The 23,728-nt window shown below is 45.3% G+C and overlaps 1 protein-coding gene across 4 annotated transcripts in view; it reads right to left on the bottom strand.

Annotated features, from left to right (window-relative positions):
* ppp2r3a (protein phosphatase 2, regulatory subunit B'', alpha) overlaps positions 1 to 14,807 on the bottom strand; it is a 78,540-nt gene extending 63,733 nt beyond the window's left edge. For 2 of the 4 annotated variants that reach the window (XM_048245033.1, XM_048245025.1), the window contains exons 1-2: positions 14,638 to 14,807; positions 539 to 592 (exon numbers count right to left, since the gene is read on the bottom strand). The gene's annotated coding sequence lies outside the window, so the exon portion shown is untranslated. Of the gene's footprint in view, positions 1 to 538; positions 593 to 1,763; positions 1,855 to 14,637 lie in introns of all 4 variants that reach the window. The other 2 variants (XM_048245042.1, XM_048245051.1) reach the window with 2 other exon arrangements.
* Positions 14,808 to 23,728: the final 8,921 nt, after the last annotated feature.

The following is a 23,728-nucleotide window of genomic DNA, read 5'->3' as shown; positions in this document are numbered from 1 at the left end:
AATTTCTCAAAACACACAAAATGCATGATTTTTTATACCTTTAATGACAGTACATACATATAATTCCTTTAATGACAGTACATACAAAGGAGAGTTGGTAACGTTTAGTACTATGGGTGGGAACTCTGTACCTTCTACCTGAAGGTAGTAGCACAAACTTCCTAGGGGATGGTCAACACAGTCCAAAATGGCCAGAGCCTTCCTAACGACATGACGGTCGTAGGTTGTGGCAAAGTTAGTTCAGACCTACTAGTGCTGGGCCATCTGGACTGTTGTTTGTGTTTATTCTTGTTACCATCAGCTGTAGGGTTTGATAAGTAAGATAAAAGTTATCATTATCTTAAGGTTTGATAATAAGATAACCTTTCTTGGCCTCTGCTCTACTCATCACATCCTAGCTTGTGTGAGCAGCTGGGTTGACCCATTTTGTAATGTAATGTTAATGAGAGGATGCTTTTGGACCGCAATGCATTTTGTCTGTGATGCTTTTTGACTGTGATGCTTTTTGAGCGTTTTGCTTTGATTTTTGGCCACTTACCTAAGAAGCCATGTCAGACACCGCCATACTATGCGAGCTTCTACTCAGCAATTCCTGTTAAAACACAGAAAAAAGCGGTGTCTTGGTTACAGGAATATTGTGAAAAGCCTAGGAAATAACCACAGATATCCCACGGTGGCACACAAAGAAGACACTTTTTTGAGACAGAGTTAAATGTACTGGAAGAGGCTCTAGAAAATAACACATCTGACAGATGGCGACGCTACCAACCCAGGAGGCTTTTCACTCCCCAGATCCGCACCTCCCCTGTGCTCTCTCTGGCTGGCCTCAAGGCCTAAACTAAGTGAGGCACTTCTGATGGCCAGCGCAGTGTTTTCTTTTTGAAACTGGACTAAGTTGACCCACATTCTGCAGGGTTATATAAGGCGTCTATCGTGACGTCTAAACCCCTACATCCACAAACAGCGCCATTCTAGGACTGGGGCCCCAGCATCTCAGCAATGTTGAAAAACAAATGCTTTGCCATCTGACTAATTGGGCTTTCTACATATGCTCAAATTGAGAACAACAGCATCCATCACAGCTGCTTAAGCTCCAAGGACAACTTACCACAACCAGACATTAAATGACTGTCTAAAGAAACAGCTTGTTAGGAAGGATAGATGATTACAGAAGAGCTTTCAAGGTTAGTGGAAACGTATGGTGAATTATTCCAAACCACTCCATTTCTCTCAAAACACTAACCTGCATTTCTGATTCAACAGGTCACCCGAGGTAAAGGTGAAAATGTCAATTACCAACGATGTAGTGGCTTCACTAAAAATGCCAAACAACTCTTCTAATTTTTGATGGTTGTGTTTCTGAAGGGAGAAGGCCACTTTTAACAATCATTCAGAAAGTCTCTCCGAGAGCCACTGGGATTATGTGGTGACCACTTGGCGGACTTATGATATATAGCTTCCCGCAGTTTGGCTAGGTTTGAAAATGCATACGTGGACAGCATATTGAGCACCAAGGCCTTAAAAGCTGTCATTATGCTAAAAGAGATAGAGGGCCCCGTCAACACACAAACACTTCAGCGCTAGTGCGGAAAACTAATCATTTTAGTGAATTACTGTGTTCCAACGGCAAACGGCAAACTAACACTGACCGAGAAAAACTATATATTACCTTGGCTTGAATAATTACCTTCTTCTCTCTCTCTCTCTCTCTCTCTCTCACACACACACACACACACACAGTAGTATAAAGTAAGTCAACCTACCCAAGCTTCTTCGCAAATTAAGAGAGAAAGGTCGCCACTGTCATCTTACTTCTGCATCTCAGTTGACGCACAACAGTTATCTGCCAAGTTTCTGACAAAAAAAATACTACAATAAGAAAAAAAAATACTACCGGTACAATACCAGAGTAAGTGGAACCGCAAAGTAAACCTCACTGTGAAAATCACAGTGCAACTCAGTGCAACCTGTGGCTTTCTGGAGGAATGCACTTTGCATGGACTATGGTGATATACACTACAGACGTATGCAGTCATGATAAATATAGCACAGGGTTTGCATATCCTGAATTCTAAAAATTCAGATGGGATGGCTCTCGCAGCTCTTGCGGTGGATAGTCAGGACCATCTGACTCACTCTGAGCTGCTGCACAGATCAAATGTTGGAGGTCCAGGACGTCTGTGTGCTTTGCAACGGCATGTTTGCTGGTTGTTTTTGCTTCAGATTTTGGAACCTTAAAGCCGTTATTATTACTTTTTTGGATGCACAGTTTGTTTATAACAGACCACAGAGTGATCAAAACCTCTCTACTATAGTATCCTATAGTATAGCTAACACATTTCTGGTCTAGCTGTAATGGCCAGCACACAATTCACTTGTCAACTTTTCTGGAGCTAATTGCTGTCAGGTTTGAATTTGAAAAATGTCAACAGAATATTACTTCAAAAGAGTGCTGGCAACAGACCAAAGACACCCCACATCAACCAAAAACACTGCAGTCCCCTTCTGAATTCAAAAGTTCTAATAGCTAAGGAGATTTCCATCTACATGTGGATGACTAATGATGTGTGGCTATTGCTGAAACGGTGTCTAATGACACATTTGCTTTGGCAAATGAATGGTCAGGTAGATCCTTCTGATGGTAGATGGTAGAGTTGGGGCAAACTAATCACTGAGAATAAGGCTACATCCACACTAATCTGTTTTCGTTTTTAAAACATTGTTTCGTTTTACAGTAGTACTACAGCTAGTAGTGGAAGTGAGTCACGAAGAGTCAAGACACATCAGACTGACAAGGTCCAATCAGGACGGGAGCGTGGGTTTCCATGTCACCGCTTTCACATGCCGTCCACATTAGAACGCCAGGAGTTTTCAAATGAATACAGGAGCCGACAGCGTTTTCCAATTTTGCAGTTTTTGCAGGAGCCCGAAATCGCCAGAGTGGTGTAGATGAGGAGTGCAAACAAATCAGGATGTGTGGATGTAGTCTAGAAGTCATCTGTCAGTCATGCATACAGGGCAACTGCACCATCAGGCCCATAACCTAACCCCATAGTCTAGTGCTCCATTATGAGATTATGACACTGCTTGTGGGCACACTTCTTGGGTACAACATGTACACTCACAGCACCAAAATACTGGTCAAAGGGCGCTCCCCATTTCACAGTGCAGCTCTTCCCACCCATTCAAGGCGAAACCAAACCACACCAAACCACTAATGGGAGTTGTTAATGGACCTCAAGCAGTCTGTGGTAATGGGGTGTGACGCCAGATCAGGATCACTCATGCACATGTGCACTCTTTGATCTGCATGCCAATTTGTGTTCTAGGTACTGTAGCGACCTGAAAAGAGAGGGTGTTGCTGTGGACAGGCCCTTAGTAAGTAAGTAATTATCTGGTTATTACGCAATGCACCTCTCTGTTTCTCTTTCTTTTTCTTTCTCTCTCTCTCTATCCCTCTATCACTATCTCTTCTTTCTCACACTTCCACGTTGAGTTCCTCAGAAGTATGAAGAAATATGACAGTATGTTTTCGTAATTAACCATGTAAATAGTTTCAGAAGCATGTTTGTCTGGACAGCTGCCAGGGAGCGACCAACGCTTCATGAGTTGTTTAGACATTCAACTGGACAATGCCATAATTATGCAGGCTGTCTCTCTCCCTCCGATCTGTCTGATTTACAAGCCTTGCTAGAGTAATAATGCAGGCAATCAAATCATTATGTTGTATGCATTTCTGAGGCTAGCATTACTTCTCAAATGATCGAGTATCTGCAAAGATGAATCCTAACTCATACACGAGTTCAGACACAAGGCCAGCAGTGATTAAACATTCTGAGTGAGTCTGTACAGACGCCTACAGTAGTCCTTGTGGTTTTCCATGAGTCTAACAGCTAGAGCTACAGTTACCTGAGGCTAAGCCTTTATAGCCATGCTTGTACAAACAGCTCTGCCTTCAGGTCAATGCCATGCTCTCTCATTTTCCTTACATGAGTTATGGTTAAGGTGTTTTTTTGTTTTGTTTTTCATCAAGGTCGCTCAGTAATCAGTGTACTTACAAGTCTTTATTTCATTTGGGACATGAATCAATATGAAGTAATGCTGCAGGTGAAATGTTTTACGCAAACAAACTCAAACTAAATAAGTGGGTCAGGTTGTTAACATGCCAAATTCTCTGAAGGAAGAAGGCTGGTGTATGTTTGTCATTCCTCTCCTTGCTCTCCTACTTTAGGCTACTTTAGGCTTTTACCGCTTTCACTGGGCAGATCCTGTCTCAACTGTTAGGGCTCTTCCAAAGTGCACTTCATCTGTTCATGATCTGTGCATGTCCTTAAACACAACTCTATCAATTCCACGATTATTAAAAGGAGGAGCTTTTGAAAAAAAAAATAATTACAGTATGAGTCAAAACTACATTTTCATCACAATGTATTTTCCTCGACGAGTGACTCTACAGACGGACTGAGGAATTTGTCATGAGTGTTGTTCTCCCAGGGCCACATCATATCCAGAGCACTAAGATCTGCCCCTCCCCACCTCCCCGACCACTAGACTTGTCCTACTCACACAGACACACACCAGAAAAATTAACAGAGACCCTCTGTCATCACACTTACCCAATATCAAATGAATGTTTCTTCTCACTCATACGGCATACACCCCCCACACACACACACACACACAGCCACACACACTCACAGCCACTCACCCACACACACAGACACACACACACACATTCACATGCCTTTCGATCACAGCCTGACCATAGTCAAGGGGGTTGATACAGTGAATACCTTCAGACGCAGCGAGAGTGAGAGTGCTCATGTGGACTTGAGGGAGAGACCAACAGAATTAAATCAATAGGAAGTGTCTCCGCATGCTTTCCACATCACCACCCCTGAGCTGGCCAGTCCTGGGGACACCTTGTTCGCGCCCTACCCTATTATCAGCTACCATTGTTGTAGCCATGGCAACTACTTAAAATAAGCAAGGGCACTTCACAGTGGGCCGAAGCAGGCGATTATTCCAGCATCTCCTTTTGCCAACTCAACAGACGAAACAAAGACAGTCATAGAAGTGTCAGTTTATGAAGAGACAGTATTATGCTGACGCTAACACACTTGAATAAACAAACACACAGATACCACCACTGCCACACCATCGTTGACGAGCACTGTGCAGCGTCCTTTGTGTTGTGATGACTACATGGTTATGCCAGCGCTGGAGACATGCTGAAACACTTCCCTCATCTTCCTTTTGCAACACTGTGTTTTCTAGCAGGGCAGCACCCACCAACAGGGTGTTTTCCAAATGCAATTAAAGGAGATGGCTGCTGGCTCAAGGCCTTCACACAACACTACCACACCTCTCACAGTCTACTGACGCCCATATACACACAGGCGGCGAGCACGTCCTGAGATTGCCTTTGAACTGTGAGAAGATGTTCTGAATGGTCTTTGACAGGAAATCTGTCCGTTAAGAATCCCTTTGTGAGTGATTTAACTGCGCTGGGATGGTAAACACACTCTTGGTATCACTCTCAGTGTTTACCTCTTTCCAGGCATCTGCAGCTATAATTAAAAAATAATTATCCACATTCAACACCCCCCCCCCTTCTCTCTCTCTCTCTCTCTCTCTCTCTCTAGTCTTTAAATTAAGCCATGTGTTTTGACTAGGGCTGTCAATCGATTAAAAAAAATAATCTAATTAATTACATACTCTGTGATGAATTAATCTAAATTAATCGCATATATAATATTTGCTGTGAAAGTATTTTAAATATTTAAATTCAAATGAATCATTGAATAATCAGCATTAATGACGTTAAAGTTCAAAAACTCTTTTATTATTATTTTAATAATGGACATAATAATCTATGATATGACCTAATATGCTGAAGAAATAAATTTAAATACAAGGTATTTCAGGCCACAGATATAACCTAGGGGACACAATGAAAATAAATGAACACTCCCCTCAATGTCTATTTCTTTGCATTGATGTGCGACTTTAGAGTTGATGAACTCCGGTGATATGCAAATTCCTTGCTGCAGACATTGCAGAGGACTTTATTTTAATCAACACCATCAGGCCATTTTTTAAAAGTAAATGTTCCAATCAATGATCTAAGCAGCACATTTTCTTCTCTCCTTCTTTTTACAGTCTAATGGTTACTGACTACAATGGCTCGGGGTCAAAGGTCATACGGAATCGATTAATCTGATTTAATCAGTTATTTTTTTCTCAAATTAATTAATCAAAATTAATCAGTTATTTTGACAGCCCTAGTTTTGACTATCCTTCACATCCTGGACAGCAAGCTACACAAGCATGGCCACAGCAAAACTGGGCAGTAACGCAGAATTCCCTCAGACATTAACGTTCTTTATTTACACCGTTGGTTTGCAATGCACTTTCACCAACCTCTAACACCAACACGATTATAATAACCCATAACCAGGCTGCTGACCGGGCCGGTGTCGGAGTGAAACTGGGCAACAGGTAGGCCTGTGGGGTGGCGGACGGGAAGCCGTGTGGGTGGTCCGTCCGCTCCCGAAGTCTCCCGCTGCTGGGATGACCGCAGTTCTGCCCGCTGCCGACCGGCTCCAGCCCCGCGGCCACAGCCGCCGCTGCCTGGGCCTGGAAATGCACCGCTGAGGTTCCGCCCGTCTAGCACATGGCCCATGGCGCTCACTACTGCCCTTTCGCCATCTCCTTGCTCTGTGCGACCTTCCATGTTTACAAACAAATGGTTTCAGGGTTTACCTTAGCTAAGTTAATGGAATATGATAAAAGCCGTGTTCTTCCCCACCCCCCCTTTTTGTCCTTTGTAGACTACCGCCCCTAGGGTCTCATCAAAATTTACAATCTCCTCTTTCTCTCTCTCTCTCTCTCTCTCTTTCTCTCTACTGAGAGGGTATTAAAGGGCAAAATGAGCATAGTTTCCCACTGTAAAAGCATATGTGTGTGTGTGTGTGTGTGTGTGTGTGTGTGTGTGTGTGTGTGTGTGTGTGTGTGTGTGTGTGTGTGTGTGTGTGTCGTGTGTGTGTGTGTGTGTATATATGTGTGAGTGTGTGTGTGTGTGTGTGTGTGAAGGGGGGGCTTGAAACTCCCACAGCAGCACAGCTGTTGAAGCTGACTAAACAACAACACATTAATCTTTGCCAGTTTCCACAAAACAAATTTCCATTTCAAACTAGGAAAAATCACAGGGAGCATGAGCAAGACATGGGGTCAGATTGGGCAGAGGGGCGGTGGAGCGAGACAGGGGGTCAGACAGACTGGGTAGACAGACAACGGTGGTTAACAGACAGGATGAAGAGTTTAGACTGAACGGGTCATCCTCAGAGAATGATGGTGGAAGAAAAAAAGTTGGCCCTGCCCAATGGCTGAGTCATACCTGGATGGAGACCTGAGAACGTTCCCAACACACTCATCTGGGAATAGTGGCGCAGTTTTGGGATCAGCCCTGGCCTCCACCATGCCCAAGCCGGAGGCCTGATGAGCCTCTCATGACTGATTCTCCATCAGCTCGGCTGCGCTGCTGCTGCTGCACTTTGGTGATTCATGAGTCCTGGCTTAGGTCATGCTTTAAAAAGGACTGCAGGATGGCGTCCCATGTGTTAAAGAGTTCAGGCACAGCTCATGTAGCATTCATTGTGTTCAACTGCAGTGGCCGCGCTCCAAGGGAAAACAAACAAGGCCGCCGGCCGGTCACTGGTCTCCATTGATATTCCATATGTGAACAGATTAAAATGGCCTCTCTGACTTTGCCACAAGCCTCTCAAAGAAAACACACTAGACTCACTACACAATTCTGCTAAGATTGCTTTAAAATTAACCTCCATGCAGTCTTCCCTGTGTGCTTTAATACGCCCGCCTACATGATGTGATTTAGAAACGGTTGTTGAGTGTATATTGTGGTAAGTTAGAGAGCGGAGAATGGAGATGAGGAGTGAGTTATTAACCCCATTTCTGAACACTACTTCAGCAACCAAGCACACAAGGATCCAAGCACTCTTCTTATGTACGTTCGATTCATTTTCATTGTACACAGGCCTACGCACTGCACCGTCGTAAAGCCCATTTAACTGCAGTTTAAAATAAGGCCTATGAATTATTTTCCCATTTATGTGCTGAAACCGTGCCAATAAGTGAGGCATGTTCCAGCGGCCACACAATGGCTTTGTTCTTTTGGGGACGCTGTGGGGTTTTTTTCTCCCTCGCTCTCTCTGCCTCTCGGCCTCGCTCCTTTCTTTATAATTTTCCTCTGGAACACTCTGGCACTGGGAGAACGTCTCTGGGTCGCTTGCTCTCTCTGTGGCGGAGCCGCGCAAACGCGCACAAAGGAGACCAGTGTTGCAAAGGGAGAGGAGGAGGACAACAATCGGCCACTCAGTGGACGACCATTTACTCATGGAGCCGCATTCCACAGGCTGCAGGGGCCAGGCCATGACATTCAGATTGACTCCGGAGAGGGAGAGAGGGAGAGAGGGGGAGGGGAGAACCAGGGGCGGCCGGAGAGAGAGAGGGAGGGGGTTGGATTGGGACTTGTTGCGCCTTGTTGTGGTTGAGGGACCCCAGTGCAGTGAATGGATTCAGCTTCAGGGTAATCACACCAGGGTCAGGTCATGGTGTCTCCTCATACTGCTGTCATGACCATGGTACAGAGGAGGTAGATCTACCAGTAACATTTCTACAGCTAACAATGCTCACGTCAATTGTTCTTTGTTAGCACCGGTTATTTGCAACCGAGTTTTCTATTTACATTCGTCTGTCAGTGCACTCACACAGCGATGGGGGGATGGGCGAGTGCATGCTTCCTTCATTGTCTTGGTTAATGTTTGTTCTCTATTTGCATGCTAATAAGACATGGATTTTGCATTTCAAAAGTTCCAGTGTGTTCATGTTCTGTACTTCAGAGGGGGGTGGATAATCTATTCCACGACGCTGATCTAAATCAGATGGCTCACCTGACAGTCCTAAGGGACAGACCACCCACACGAGGGGGGCTCCGTCGTCAGCTGGATTTAAGATGTGTCAGGTGCAATTAGCCAGAAAATCTGGATAAACCCAGTTCTATGACAAAGCAAAGAGACGCTGGGCCACAATGGTGCCTATTGTTACGACAAGGCTGAAGCAGATGTGATAGATAGACACAATACGCAAAAACACGCTTTAGTTTACATCATGTGAAAAGTATTTGCTACGTTCTGAACGGGTGCAAGGCCGCTGCTTCGCCTAGGCACGGCTGCAAGCTGTCAGCTCTGCCTGTCATCGTACAGTAAGCCGTCATTAAGGGCTCGGAGGGCTCTGCATATGCAGAGCTGGGACCTCAGAGACACAGTTTAGCATAGCGAGAAGTACCCACCACCAGCGTCTATGAGGCCTGATGGAGTATCAGTCATGTAAGGCAACACCTAACTGAGTTAGACACTCTTATGATGCCCTGGTGACTAGAAACGTGTTTTTGCACAGTAGCACGCCACTAGACACGTAGGCAGGCCGGACGAACGCTTATTATTTCTAAATAAGGGTTGTGTCTGTGTGCTGCGCTCAAGAGTCGCGGGTGACGGGGTGTAAAGTCCAACGTGAAGGGCTGCTTATCAGAGGCGATGATGTGGCGACCCAGTCTGACACAGCTGGACGCTGCGATGGCAGCCAAACCCAAGATTGTGGTGTGGCAGCTCAGGTGGAGCGGGCTACGTAGACGACACACACTGAGGTCAAGACTCACTTTATGACCTTGAAATATATGGTTCACTCTCTATTTAGTTCTCTGGTACTGTGTGTGTGTGTGTGTGTGTGTGTGTGTGTGTGTGTGTGTGTGTGTGTGTGTGTGTGTGTGTGTGTCTGTTTAAAAATTAAAGACTGAATGATATTTGGAAAATAATATCAAGACACAATTGTGGCAATAAGTTAGCACTACACCACTGGGAGTTATTTGTATCATCTTATTACTTGCTTTGAATGAGAGCAGAACAACTAAGCAATAAGAATGGAACAACTGATTTAGTTGCCAACAGTCTCAACAGTAGGTTCATATGAAATACAACAATAAAAAGATTGAATCCTGGTATATGGCACATAGTTAGAAGTCATGCTAGTCTGCTGGATTGATTCCTCTCTTGTTCTTCCAGCTACTGCTAACTGCTCCTAAAAGGGATTTGGTATAAAGTGCATTTCTGATTTGAAGCCAAAAGAGGAACTTGAGGACGAACCCAACATTATTCTCCACTGTGCAAACATACCTAAACAAACAAAGCCTTGTCAACTTAAGGCCCTGAGTCATTCCCCATAACAGCACACAAGATTAAGGAATGCTTTGCCAGGTAATGATTGAACCCTCTTGCAGTTAGCGCATTCAGAAGAGGTTCAGTGCACACTAGTGTCTGCAGTTGTTATTCAACATTTCTCATCCCATTTAGGTCTTCATTTGAGCAAACAGAAGAGAAGTTTCTACTTATAGCTCAAAGCCACAAGATTTAGAATGAAATAAATGCAGTTACTATGGCGATGCCTGAGTTTTTTTCCTTGTGTTTGAAGCTGCTTTCCTCCACAATCTTTCCTTACCTGCGCCACCCATGCCCTTAATACCCACTCTGTCTGTCTGTGCACAGATTATCCCAAACCAGATCTGATAGCCAGGAGGAAACTCCATCTTGTGAGTTATGAGAGGGAGTAACCACAGCACACAGACCTGCACATTCCTTCCAAGGCGAAGCAGCTGAGGTGGTTTGTGCGTGCCAAAGCGACCTCACAGTGAGGGATAGAGTATTTCCCATTTAACAAATTCATCTCCTAACCACATCCTCTCAATGGCAGCAGCACTGATGGAGCCTTCCGAGGGAAACGTGAACAAAAGGAAAAGCTGTTCAGTGAGAGAGGGGCAGGTGAAGTGGAGGTGTAATGTGCACCCAGCACTGCAACTCAATGGGCTGATTGGAACGGACAGGTAGCGTGGGCCAGTATTTGGCGGGCTACTACGGGACTAATTGGCCGATGGCCACAAACTGCCGGCGAGGCTTATGGACACACTTTCCCTCCCTGAGGCAGCCCTCCTCCTCCTGCTCTCTGCCACAGCGTGTGGGTGAAGATGTGGACGAGCTCCAAATCAAACAGCAATCTCTATCCAACCGTGTTTGCCTGGCGCTAAATGCGTCTGTAGAAGGATGGAAAGGGACTATAAAGGGCTGAGGGAAAAGTACCTTGACCATCGAAAACAGAGCGGCACTGCTGCAACCACTGTGCAAAAAACTCCCCCTCCCAACACTCAAGCACACCTACTTCAGCATACCTCATTTCATTCCTAACTCTTAACTGGAGAGCCATGGCTAGACGAGGGGCATGTGAGCCATTGTAGCCTTTTGAAAGTAAGCCTAAACAAATGCCTTATAAATGTTCAATTCTGCCACCCAAGTGCAGCAACAAGGCCTTAGTAGCATCTATATTCCATGAGCCAGCTGGAGCGTGCCTTGTCCTTGTTCCTGACTAGATCACTAGGTACAATTCCACAGCACTGACACTGGGGCTTCCTAAGGAGAGAGTGGAGGATGAGAGAAAGAGTGCCGAGCAGAACGAGAGGAGATCACATCATCATGTTTTTCAAGCACTCGCCTGAGGGACTAATTCTGAGATGTTCACGACCTATTTCCATATGTGCAATGGCAGACTGAGAGGATTCTTCCATGGAAATCACAGCTTTTACTGGAAGCTCCACACATACTGTAAGAAAACCTCGCTGCCACCTCTCTGCCTCTGTCCTGGAACCACTGAGAACTTGGTGTGTGTGTGTGTGTGTGTGTGTGTGTGTGTGTGTGCACGTGTGTGAGTAAGATGACTCAGTGTACCTCACTGCCTTACAACCAGGCATTTATCCCTCATGATGCTTCACACAGATGATGCCTCACCTACTATGAACACAGCTGCACATTAAAATAAAAAAGATCTAGTAAACTAACGTGTAGACTTTACAGTCAGGGAGCGCTTGCGGGCCAGCAAATACTTCAGGCCTTGGAAATGAGATTTCAGTGCACTGGACAGGCTTCAGGCAAGAGTGCTCATATTATCACTGCTAGTTGCCCAATACTATTACTCCCTCACTGACATTTGGATATGGCTTTAGAGAAAGAAAAAACAAGAAATGTGTTTCTTATCAAACCCACGCACAAGCCCATCCAAACCTCAATTATCGCAAAAGCAGCTGAAGGAGAAACGCCGGCACGACGGCCTCAACGGGGAACGCCTGAAAGCTGAGAGGGAATCTGGCGCCGCTTCCAGGGGCTTTTCTCCCGGCCGCTCGCTCGAACAAGTGCTGCTAGCCCAGTATGTCCCGCAGCATGTGGCCTAGTTGGACAGGCCACTCAGACCGGGAGGGTCTGGAGGTCATGGTTGCCAGTGGCACTCAGTATCCTGTCCAGGTGCGAGTGTGTGACTGTGTGTGTGTGTGTGTGTGTGTGTGTGTGTGTGTGTGTGTGTGTGTGTGTGTGTGTGTGTGGTTGTGTGGTTGTGTGGTTGTGTGGTTGTGTGTGTGTGTGGTTGTGTGGTTGTGTGTGTGTGTGTGGTTGTGTGTGCGTGTGCGTGCGTGCGTGTCTGTGTGTGTGTTTGTGTGGTTGCGTGTGAATGTGCGTGCGTGTGTGTGTGTGTGTGGGAGGGGGGACTCAGGACTTAAGACATGAGAGACACATTTCCTGTCATCTACTCAAATCAAATGACAAACTAGTGTGTGGTCCTTTGACAAATCTTTTAGAGTATTCTGCGCACAGGACCCTTTGAAGAATTGCATCACTTAGAAATTCAGTGAAGGGGCTCTAACTACTCTTTGAATGTGTTCCCAAAACAAACACAAGCTGCAGCAGTAAACCAACAATAAACAGGCAGGATTAACATAATGCCTCTGCAAAAAACACAAGGCCCACTTAACTATGCTAAGGCCAAAAGGAAGGACGTTGCTTCATAAAGTCCATCAAATGTGAGCGTGCGACTGGTTTTCAGGAGACGCATCACCGGTTCATGTGTGCTTCCCCCTTTTCAAACTCAAAGGAGCAAGTTTTTTTTTAGATCAGATCCTGTTATTTACCCGGCAAAGCAGCAGTGGAGCGCTGCTGCACCATACAAACACATAAAAGTTATTATGTGGTGTAGAGTGCACCCACTCTTCTGGCCTCACCGGAGTGCAGTGCCACTGACATGGTGCCAGTGTTGGGAGGAGGGGACATACCCAGTGAGTGAATCAGCCCCGGGGCACAACGCACGCCGCACAGGGCCGTCACGGCCGGTGGTGTAGCAGTAGCTGTGGCTCGACGGGGAAACACTTCTAGCAGCGCAGCCTCTGAGATCTCAGCTGACCACATGCAGGGCCAAACAGGAGGCACTCTCAGAGAGGGCAGGCCGACTCAGGGCAAAGAGGAGTGAGTGAGTGAGTGAGTGAGTGTGTGTGTGTGTGACAGTATGAGTGTGTGTGCCAAATCCAGTAAACACAGGTGGCAAATCATATAGTGCACTGCAAAAGGTGTGCTTTGTGGTGCTGTTGTTGACATCATTTGACAATGGTGCAGGCACAGAGATTAACTAAACAGTCTTTTTGGGGGAAAGTGTGTGTTTGTCTGTCTGCCCATGTGCTGTGTGTGTGTGTGTGTGTGTGTGTGTGTGTCTGCCCTGCACTTATCAATAGCTGCCCTGAAGGTCTCATCAGCTCCAGTAGTTCCGTTTCTATTTTCGGGTAATTGTACAGGAAGTGATAGTGTGACTAGCCAGCCTTTCAGAATCTGTCAACTTATCAGGAAACGGAGAAAGAACAGGGCACATCACGAGCCTCCACATGGGGAAGACACACGTGCATTAGTGCCAGCAGGATGCCTAGTTACACTTGCAGATGATACACCTCGGCAGTACATTTATAAAGGCAGCATGACAGAGAGCCAGTCCTCTTGGCATTCACAGGATATAGGGGGTGTGCTGTTGCCGGTGGGGAGGATGCAGATTACGCTCACCAGTCGTTTGACAACTAGGCCTATTAATTAGCCTTTGATGTGCTCAGGATCTTGTTAAAATAGACTACAGAGACTCACGGAACACAAAGCAGTTGCCTCGCCTATAAACTCTTGTTGTGGAAGTAGATGATACAACCATAGCCTACTGAGCATAAGGAGAGATAAAACTTTTTTAATGTAGCTGAGGTATTTTCCTGAAATAGAAGCAAACATTGTTGTAATGTTGCATTCTATAGGCTACTATACATGTCTTATTCATATAGATTAAAAACTATTCTCACTTTCGGTCATGAATTCATGTTAGCTTAGGCTACTCCAACCATCGCCGCGGCGTTTTACAAAATCGGTGTTTGTGTGGTGGTTCACTCACGATTCAGTCCTGAGGTTAACTGAAGCGCAGGTAGGTGCCGAAATACTATCATCATTCTATCCACTCTGAACTCAGTGATCACGACATGATCTTTAAAATGTTTCATGTATGGCAATTAGCCTAATAACACCGTTAAAACAAGGAACGACCGAAGTTTTCACGAATTTCTTGTCTACATTGTAGCAGCCACTGCCACTACTCGCTGCAACATAGCTTACAAGCCGTAGTTTAAACAGACTCGATGTAGCCTATGACTGAGACGGACACACAGCTTACCTTTTTTTCAAGTCAAAGTTTTCTTTGTGATGATCATAACGAGCTGACGGATATCCAGGGTCAATTTTAAACTTCCCCAGACTGTCAATGTCAAACGCGAGTCCGTGTCGGTGTGTTTTTCAGGAGCTGGAGCGCAACGCCTCTCAGTCGTGAGAACTCTACCCTGTGCTGCGTACCGCTGACAGTCGGAGGAGAATATGAGGATTGAACCGGCGACTAGAGGGGAGTTCCTGACAGCCAAATCGGGGCGGGAATTTCTAAAGAGTGACATTTGGAGCTGATCTGTATCACACACGGACTCTGGACGACGATCTCGGTTGCATCCAGCAAGCTGTCGTCAGAAGAAACCAGAGTTGGGTTCATCACCATGCTGCGCTGAAATGATTTAATTCACGTGTAGGCTAATTCGTGATGAATAGATCTACTCAGAAACAAAGATTTTGGAGCGGAGTGCCCCAAAATCTTTTCTCAGAACAAAGCCAAAAGATCCTTGCCTGTGTTTCTATAGAAACCACTCGGGCTACTCCATCTCTATTTTCAAAAAGCTCAGGCTACATGGAGTTTGTCATATTCATTTACTTTCCCTTAGGCTACTGCATTGTTTAGTTCGAGTAAAAAGCCTCTTTACTAACACCACATTTCTCTGTTGGTAGTCACAGAATAGAAAACATAACTCAGTATGACACAGCATCTGTAGCCCTGCCCCAGTTAGCAAAAGATAAATCAGTCATTATTTTCTTTATGATAATTTTTATGTAACAATGGAATTGACCTACCGGTAAATTGTGATTGTGGTTTGTATTGCTTTAGCCTAGGCATATAAAAATGGCTGTCAGCTTATGTTAGTCCTTCTCATAGGCCCTAAACTTAATTCCTGTCTGCAGCTTCTGTGCAGATGTAGGTTACATGTCAGGTTTTGCAGAGGCCATGTGCTGGAGTCCAATCTGACCTAGGCTCACTGATGGATGGTGTGCAGGGGGACTGCAATTTAGAGCATGTCTCTGGTCTCATCCACGGAGGAATTTGGCTCCCATAACAACATCAGGGGATCATAAGATTTATCACATGATGGTTGGAGAAGTGTTTAAACAGTCGGGCACCTGGCCTGGCCAGCCATGCCCCTGGTGGAGGACTTTGTGCAATGGTGCAAACTCAATCATCTTCAACTTAACACTTCAAAGACCAAGGAGATGGTGGTGGATTTCCGCAGGTCTAAGGCCTAGTCCACACGTACCAAACCAATCTTTTTTTCCTCCGTCTTCCCTGGAACCGTATCAAGAATATTTGCATCCAAACGGATCCATCTCAACACGACTCAACACATTACTTCACACCCCAGGCCTATAGGTGGCACTGTGTCTTTACAGAAATTCACCAAAACTTGCAAAACTTGCGCTTTAAAAACAGACAGAATAGGCTAGGCGAAATGGCTAGTTCAAGGAAACCAGAATTGTTTGTGTGGACTGACGGTGAACTGTCAACTGTAGCCAACTGTAAAACTAATAAACTTTATTTTACGGTTTGTGAAGGGTGCAGTCCCGTCTTTTATTTGGCTAACGCAGGTAGGCCTACTAATCACCTTTACTTTCTTTGGTTGTAGGATAGTCCGTGATTCACATTAGTTTTGGCTATCACCGCAATTAGGATACTAAACGCAAGGCTTACCCAAGTTCTAGGCTATTCTGTCGCCACATTTATAATATTGCTATAAAACCTTCGTTAGCAGTCAATACTTTTGCCTGCATCAAATCGCATTCGCGATTCAGTGTGCTACCATCGGCTTAACGTGAGTTCTAAGCCGCCTTTGTATGCTTATATCTGATTTCACTTTCGACTGTGAATGCATGTATATATGTTGTAAGACATGTAAAATAAATGAATGACACTGGCACTACGCACAAATTAATGTAGCCTAAACTTACACCGCACTTCCCTAATAACTTAAGTTCTCTCGTGTCACTGACAGTAGCTAGAATGCATAAAAAACACCGGGAAAAACAGTGTTCAGTCCACCAAGTCATAAGCTATCGGTGCCAAGCAGCATCAGTTGTGATATTTATCTTAACGGAGTGTAATCGAGGTAATGTCATGTATGAAAACTAGTATTGTTAGGCAATACTATAAGTGCAAGTCCAGGGCAGCTGAGGTGTGGCGATGACATCATCGATACGCTAAGCAGGATGTGCGGTTTCGCTGTCTAAACTAACTCAAACGGGCTACGGTTTTCAGATTTCTCCACTCTGGGACCAGGTTTCAGAAAAGTGCGGTTTCGGGCAGTACGTTTACAGGATTCGTTTGGACGCTCGGCCAAGACGAAGCAAAACCTCTGCGTTTAACCTAAAAAGCGTCTCCGTGTGGACAGGCCCTAAGCCCACTCTGCTACCAGTCCACATTGATGGGGTCAATGTGGAGGTGGTTAGCACCTGCAAGTATCTGGGTCTCCACCTGGACAATAAACTGGACTGGTCAGCCAACACTGATGCACTCTACAAGAAAGGGCAGAGCAGGCTGTACTTCCTGAGGAGGCTGCGGTCCTTCAATGTGTGCAGTAAGCTCCTCAGGATGTTCTACCAGTCTGTTGTTGCCAGCATCCTCTTCTATGCAGTAGTATGTTGGGGAGGAAGCACAAGGAAGAAGGATGCGGGGCGAATTGACAGGCTGGTAAGGAAAGCTGGCTTTGTAGTGGGAGCTGAGCTGGAGTGCATCACTTCACTATCTGACCCTGAACAAACTGATCAACATCTTGGACAATGAGTGTCACCCACTCCACAGCACTATTGTTAAGCAGAAGAGCCTGATCAGCTGGAGACTTCTGCCACTGCCTTGCACAACTGACAGACTGAGAAAAGTCATTTGTCCCCAGGGCCATTGAACTGTTCAATGCCTCACTTAAGGGAAGAGGAGAGATAGACTTCTCTGCATAGTCTGTCTGCCTCTTCACCCCCTCCATGTTTGGTACTGTCTGTCCACTAGCCACTTTTACCACTGTCTTTATGCCTCACTGTTTGCGTGCTATATTAGCACATTAGCACATATGCACACACCCCCCCCCCTCCATGCCACAGCCGAACTGTGGCCACACTTATACATTTTCTTAAATAGTTAAATATATACATATATAGACTTTACTTTACATTATTTCTGCATTGTTGCACTGTTGGACTTACTCACTTGCACTATCACCATGACCACTATCACCATTGCACTACCACCATGACACTCATTCACTCATATGCACAGAGAATCACAGGCTCAGTCCCTGCCTCAGTCATTGGAAGAGCCTAAACTGTTTTTAGAATTGATTCTAAACTGTTTTTAGAATTGATTTAGATTAAGTGTTAGTTAGTATAATTTGTATTTTTGTAATTTGTATTTTAGTATATTTTTATATATTGTATTTAAGTTTAGTTAGTATAATTTGTATTTTAGTATATTTAGCATATTCTTTATCTTCTACTGTCCTTATTGCTTAGTTGTGTTTTTATATTATATACTTTAATTACTCTTTCTGCTGTTAAAGAATGTGTTTGTGTTGTCTGTATGCTGCTGAGACCTTGAATTTCCCCTGGGGATCAATAAAGTATCTATCTATCTATCTATTACGATCAAAAAGGCAGGGAGGTTGGAGTAAAAGAGATTGAACAAATTGCTGCAGTGTTTTCCTGCGTTTAAGCTGCCGTCTTTGGCACTGTGGCATGGCAGGCAAGATATGGAGTGTCGTGCCTATACCCTCATTCCAGTCTTGAGGGGCCAAGCCGGTGTGGTGGGGTGTCGCTCCGCGTCAAGAATCGGAATCCACAGAAGTCAGCAGTGACCTGAATGAAGACAGGCTCTCACAGCCGTCAAAGAGGACCTGAATGAAGACAGGCTCTCACAGCCGTCAAAGAGGACCTGCTGCTGGTCTGATGGACACATTCATGTCACGCATTGCAAGTGGGACCCACACAATATTTACCACATAAAAACAAGTTGTTTTCCAAACAGAGAACATTTAATGATACTGAGATTTGGACAACATGGAATAGCGTATTAATAATGTCAATACACTCATTATAGTGTAGCACACTGCTGTAGTAGAGAAGGGTTACGTGGAATATAATCAGTGTAGTGTAATGTGGTTTACTGAGGTACCTTTCAGAGGGAATAGTGTGTAGGGAAATCATTGTTATAACCTCTAATTAAATTCCCTTCAACCAGAAAACTCACCAAATATCTCCACCTCTCCCCAAGCCCTGCATTTGCAACCCGTCAGAGAACAAAATGCCTCCATCCGTAATCAAACAGCCATTCAACCTCGCTACAACCCACCGTTAACCTTACAGGCTTCCCTAATTGACAGCCTCAGACTTATCAAAGCTAAACCAATCTGTGTTCCTGTCAGCCACCTCTTATGCATGTTTATGCAACACTCTCCTGGGGCGTGACTGTGTCTCAGGCCTCTGCGAGGCCGTGTGTGTGTGCGTGTGTGTGTGTGTGTGTGTGTGTGTGTGTGTGTGTGTGTGTGTGTGCGTGTGTGTGTGCGTGTGTGTGTGTGGGGTTGGTTGGCAGCCTCAGAGCTCCAGTAGGTGAGACATAATTGCCCTGCCGCTCTGTGGCTAAAAGTGTCACTGCGATGACAGGGCCGGCAGCTCACCGCGGGGGCAAGCGAGGCGCAATATGTGGGGGGCACCGGGGCAGTTGAAGTCAAGAGTCAGTGTGTCCTCATTTCACAGACCAAGCCTCAACACACACACACATATACATACATTACAAAATGACTTTGAAACAATCCCCCTTATAAGTCATTGAGGGGAAAAAATGAATGCAAAGCTGACAGAAAAAAAACAGATTAGTATCAATTCTCCTCTTACTATGTATCATTCCTCATCCCTTTGGCTATCTCTCCTGACATTTTGACAGACACTACAGTCCCAAAGGGCAAACAGATACCTTCCAGAGTGAGCAGTGACTATATTCTGAGTTGAAAAGGGCCCTTCAGCTCAGTAAAGATATCAGTTCCCACTACAGATGGAATAAGACAGGGATGGATAAGGTATTGTGTGTGTGTGTGTGTGTGTGTGTGTGTGTGTGTGTGTGCGTGCCTGCGTGTGTGCGTGCGTGCATGTTTGTGCATGAGTGTGTAAGAGAATGCTTATGCCCGTCTGTGTGTGGATGTATGTAGGGAGTGTGTTTCTATGCGCTGTCTGTCCAGGTTGGGTGGGAATTTTGGCATGTGCGTTGGCAGACACCCAGCTCTCCCAGCGTCAGCTCTGCCCGCTGGGTGAATCTTTCCCCTCTGTCGGCCCCTGCTTCCTGCCACCTCCGCTGCCACCCCCACCTGTGCCGGCCGGCACACAACAAGCCTCCCAGGCTGGCTGTCACACAGAGACGTGGCCAGACAGGGTGTTTCCACACGGATCAGACTTGCTAAGGCCGACCCCCCCCCCCCACCCACCCCAGTAGTTCCTCTGTATGCACGCTGGTGGAAGCTGGCGCATTAACACCCGAGTTCCTCCCAACAACAGGAGCTGAAGGGGAGGCCAAAAATACGACATCGGTGGTGGCGAGGGGCCACATGAAGGGCACAGGCATCACGGCCAGACCTGCGGCCCAGATCAGACAACAGACACATGTGACCCTCTGGAGGTGAGGGGGACTGGGGCTTAACACACACTGTGTTGTCTTAAGCTGGTGATACACAAGGCAACTTTTGGAGCAGTGTTGCTGGGCAGTGTCCCTGAGTGTTGATGTCCAGGATGATTTCCATTGGGCATCATTGGTTTTCTGGATATTGGGCATCCGGATGCCGAAACACTACTGACTTTGTGATTAGTAGATAGGTGGAGGGTGGCGCATCAGGCCAAAACACAACATGACATGACAAAACACAACATCAACAACAGTTGAGGGCTGCAACTTCACTTTTTAAATGACAATATCCTGGCCGGATTACTGTTGTCAGTGATATAAGTATTTAAAAATGAACATGATTTCTTAATGTCTAGTGACATATCAGGGCCATTTTATGATTAATTGAAATACATTTCTTACATACGGTTCCTTTAATCATCAGTAGGCAAATGAGGACCATCATCCAATCAAAACACATGGAGACAGTTATGAGGTTGTGCAGAAACATTGCTCAAAATGTATACCCTGTTTATCAGTGCCTAAACGAGCATGACCAGTTACAGTACATTTCAGAATCAGACATCAACACATTTATTAAAGTTGGTTTGACCTAGATAATGAGGTCAAAGACACTGGACTTTGAGGAAGTAAACATACAGAAGACGATGATCAGGTGTGAGAGTGTGGGTGTGGCTGGGTGTGCACATGGGTGTGTTCATGTATGTGTGTGTGTGTGTGAGAGAGAGCTCTTGCCAGGTCACAGGAGGGTCAATTCCAGCACTTCCTCTCCTAGTCTGTTGAGATTTCTTCTTCATTTCTTGTGAAAGAAGTTGTTGTATCTTTGTAGCTTTTCTACTGCTTTGTCTCTGTCTGTCTGTCTTTTCTCTCTCTCTCTCTGTGTGTGTGTGTGTGTGTGTGTGTGTCTGTCTGTGTGTGTGTGTGTGTGTGTGTGTGTGTACAGTATGTGTTGTGTGAAGGCGTTGTGAGGCCAGTACAGCCTAATTGCTGTTGCATGTCAGCCCTTGTGCAGCCTGCCAGACTGGCTCCCAGGCGTATTTGGCTTTGGCCTCTCTGCTGGCCAGACCAAGGTTACGTGTCAGGGGAGCTCTCTCTCTCTCTCTCTTGGCTCAGGGCAGCCGCTTCCTGATGGCTTGCATTTGTTGGTCTGAAAATTCCAGTTTCACTGGAGAATTGGAGTTTAGAAGACATACCTAATCCTGGGGATTCCACTTGGAGTTTTGTTTGGGTTTACCTAACAAAAAAGGCAAGCAAGGAATTGTTGATCTTCTGAACTTCTTCTGAATCAGTAAAATTCCAATGTTGTGTCCGAAGTAACTCTAGTAGATGCCCTTTTAGCCTTTACTGAGCCTGTGTGAACCCAGACGAACCTCTTAGCAAATTTGAATTTGTTCTGCAGGTCCATAGAAAGGATCCCACTAATGCTCATTTCATTTCCGAACTTCCCGTTTTATGACTTCCAGCAGTGAAATTAAACTTAAATTGGTGCAATAAACTTTTATCAAATTGTTCAGAAGTGTAAACACATCTTTCATGTAAGGGAAGGTTCTGAATGCTGTCGTTTACTCAATTGCAAAGAAATCACACGCCCACATCTGTTTAACCCTGTTGCCATCAGAGCAGCCACTGGTTGTGCTGAATGTATTGCACTGTGCATCTGTCATCATATAAGCCCACCCCATGCCGAATAAGTGTTTGTGATTGGATCCCGGCTGAACACATTGTAAGTAACAAGAGTACTCCATCAGTGTGACCATCAGGGTTGAGGTACACCTTTGGAATTCCATTTGACTAGAGTACTTTGCAGAAGCTCTGTGCACGTTCAAACAATATTTCCCTTGCCACTTTCAAAAATAAAACTGGAGGCAAACCATACTTTTCCTGGTCTAATCTTTCAGTTGCAAGAACTAAAAATAATCATTTGCATATGTCAATTAGAGTGAAAACTGTTCTGTTTAGACCTTTGGATACGTTAACATCAGAGGCCACATAATGGCATATTTCAGTCTGTTTAACTTCATTTGGAATGGAAGAAAAAAACCTTTATCTAAACACTGCGACAAAACATGTTTTAGCATCAAATTGGCCCTTAACAGGAAGCACCAGAGAGCTTGACTGTCCTCACATCCTTGCTGCAGTCCTGGAGAGAGACACATGAGACAGTCTTCACGAGACAGAACCGTCCTGGCAGATGATCCTAATTAAAGGCATTTTAGTTGAATTAAAAGAACATGATTTAGTTGGCCTGAGATGCAATAAGATGTCAAATCACATATCCAGACCATACCTGTCAACACTCCCGTTTTCCCGGGTTCTCCCGTATTTCAAGGTCATCTCCCAGCACCCTCCCGTTTTGTTATTTCTCCCGGAAAACTCCAGTAATTTGCATGGCCATCAAACTTCATTTTAAAATCATTGATCCATTCATTTTTTCTATTAGTCTGACATCTCCCAGGTTGCCAGATTGTATATGAAATACACCCGACACATACAAGATCACTTAGTTTCAATTTCAACCGTTTTGTCATAGGTTAAAACCTGGCAATCCAAAACCCAAATAAGGTGCCGACTGCGCAGCCTGAGTCTCGTCATAAGCAAGCGGGCTGGTTGAATGGCCTACTCCAGAACTAGCTGTGAAATTGTTGGGAATTTAATTGATTAACACATCACATAAACTGTTATTGAGTGTTGTTGATACACTGAACTTGTGCCCTGAATATTGAACCATATCTGACAGCAAGCTTTCCGAGTTTTGGAAGTAGGCTGCAGGCAGGCAGCTGGTGGATACATAACTGGCATATGTGTAAGGTAATGGTAAGGTAAAAGCAACGACCGAAATGCAGTGTTGAAACATGTGTATGAAACGTATTAAATATGCAAACACAGATCCCGTATAAACACTGCCCCCCAAAAAAAAAAATCTCCCGTTTTTGGAAAGCTAAATGTTGACAGGTATGATCCAGATGGACGGTTGACCCGACAGCTTGAGCCTATAATCTAGTAAATGCACTGCAATGGCCGGAGCATTCATGTTGTGCTCTCACAGATGCACCTTTCCCCTCTTCTCAGCCACATACACACATTTTCAGCCCTCCAAACAGAACTCCAGGTCCATAGTGGAAAACTCTGCCACGTGAGATGGCCAGAGTGTCAGAGTGACCCTTCATATGGTGAAAAGATTGCTCTGTTTTTGGCATGGAGGTGTCTAGTGCTGGCATTGTTTGTGTCTCAGGGCCCTCAGCTCAGTCTGTGGCAGAACTGCTCCCTGAGTTACACACGGTCCATAGTGGAAAACACTGCCACATGAGATGGCCAGAGTGTCAGAGTGACCCTTCATATGGTGAAAAGATTGCTCTGTTTTTGGCATGGAGGTGTCTAGTGCTGGCATTGTTTGTGTCTCAGGCCCTCAGCTCAGTCTGTGGCAGAACTGCTCCCTGAGTTACACACGGTCCATAGTGGGAAA

This window comes from Alosa alosa, chromosome 1 (assembly GCF_017589495.1).
Source record: "Alosa alosa isolate M-15738 ecotype Scorff River chromosome 1, AALO_Geno_1.1, whole genome shotgun sequence".
Taxonomy (NCBI): Eukaryota; Metazoa; Chordata; class Actinopteri; order Clupeiformes; family Clupeidae; genus Alosa; species Alosa alosa.
Note: the sequence above shows the minus strand (reverse complement) of the source record. Positions and strands in the feature narration are given on the sequence as shown.